Source organism: Gossypium arboreum, chromosome 13, assembly GCF_025698485.1.
Source record: "Gossypium arboreum isolate Shixiya-1 chromosome 13, ASM2569848v2, whole genome shotgun sequence".
Taxonomy (NCBI): domain Eukaryota; kingdom Viridiplantae; phylum Streptophyta; class Magnoliopsida; order Malvales; family Malvaceae; genus Gossypium; species Gossypium arboreum.
In genome coordinates, this window is record NC_069082.1 from 81,733,466 (window position 1) to 81,735,165 (window position 1,700).

The following is a 1,700-nucleotide window of genomic DNA, read 5'->3' on the forward strand; positions in this document are numbered from 1 at the left end:
TGATGGTTTGCAGGATGAGGATCCCAACGCTCACTTAGCAAACTTCTTAGAACTATGCGATACATTTAAAATTAATGGTGTTTCTGATGATTCCATTCGTATTCAGTTATTCCCTTTTTCATTGAGAAACAAAGCTAAATAGTGGTTGAACTCATTACCACGAGGGTCAATCACTACTTGGGAACAAATGACCGAAATATTTTCTACCGACTAAAACGGCTAAATTACGTAATGATATCTCTTCATTTGTGCAGATGGACTTAGAAACTCTTTATGATGCATGGGAGAGATACAAAGACTTACTGAGAAGGTGCCCTCACCATGGGTTACCGCTTTGGCTACAGGTTCAAACGTTCAATAATAGCCTGAATCCTTCTACTCGACAAATGGTTGACGTAGCTGCTGGCGGAACCATCAATAATAAAACACCTGAAGATGCCTATGAGTTTATAGACGAGATTTCACTGAATAACTATCAGTGGCAAGTCATGAGGACTAAGCCAACTAAAACAGCAGGCGTTTATAACATTGATTCGATTACTATGCTGTCAAACCAAGTAGAACTTCTAAATAAAAAGATTGATGGTTTACTTGGTTCTTCTCAGGTACATCCAGTAATAAGGTGTGAGACGAATGGAGGAGGATCATGCACAGAGTATCAATCCTTCAACCTTAGCATCGAGGAGGAACAAGTCCAATATATAGGTAACAATAACTCTCGATCCCAAAATAACCCATATAGTAACACTTACAATGCAGGTTGGAGGAACCACCCCAATTTCTCGTGGGGCGGTCAAGGAAATCAAAGACCACAACATCCTCCAGGTTTTCAACAACCACCCTATCAACAGGAAAAGAAGCTGAACCTTGAAGAGATGCTCTCAAAGTTTATATCGGTGTCAGAAACTCGTTTTCAAATACCAATACAACACTTAAAAATCAACAAGCATCGATCCAAGAGCTTGAAACTCAGATAGGCTAGCTTTCCAAACTAATCTCCGAACGACCACAACGTAGCTGGCCAAGTAATACTGAACCCAACCCAAGGGAACATCTCAATGCAATTAATATTCAAGATGACGAAGGAGTCGTTGAGCCTGAACCAGAACCGAGGCAAGAAACTATGGTAAGCAAAGGTCAAGGTGAGGTAGGTCATAATAAAAAAAAATCAGTGAATGTCGAATATAAACCTCGTGTGCCATACCCCAACTCGACAAGGAAAGACCACTCAGATGAACAATTTGGTAAATTCCTTAAACTCCTAAAAAATTACACATTAACTTACCGTTTATTGAAGCTCTATCGCAGATACCAAACGCAATGAAATTTTTAAATGAGCTTTTAGCAAATAAGCGAAAGTTGGACGAGGCGTCGCATGTGGAGCTAAACGCAGTGTGCTCAACTATTCTACAAAATAAGCTACCGAACAAATTAAAAGATCCAGGGAGTTTTACAATTCCGTGCTTAATTGGTAGTTTAGATGTTAATAATGCATTAGCTGATTTAGGGGCTAATATTAATGCCATGCCTTACAAAAGTTTAAGCAACTAGGTCTTGGGAAACCCAAACAGACTAGGATGAGCATTCAATTAGTAGATAAAACTATAAGATTCCCTAGGGGTATTATTGAAGATGTGCTAGTTAAAATCGATAAATTTATATTTCTCTTTGACTTCATTGTTCTAGACATAGAGAAGGAT

The 1,700-nt window shown here is 38.8% G+C and overlaps 1 non-coding gene across 1 annotated transcript; it reads right to left on the reverse strand.

Annotated features, from left to right (window-relative positions):
• Nucleotides 1-221: 221 nt before the first annotated feature.
• Nucleotides 222-328, reverse strand: LOC128287527 (small nucleolar RNA R71). Its single transcript, XR_008278227.1, has one exon. It is a non-coding gene; the product is annotated as a small nucleolar RNA R71 (small nucleolar RNA).
• Between the last annotated feature and the right edge of the window lie 1,372 nt (nucleotides 329-1,700).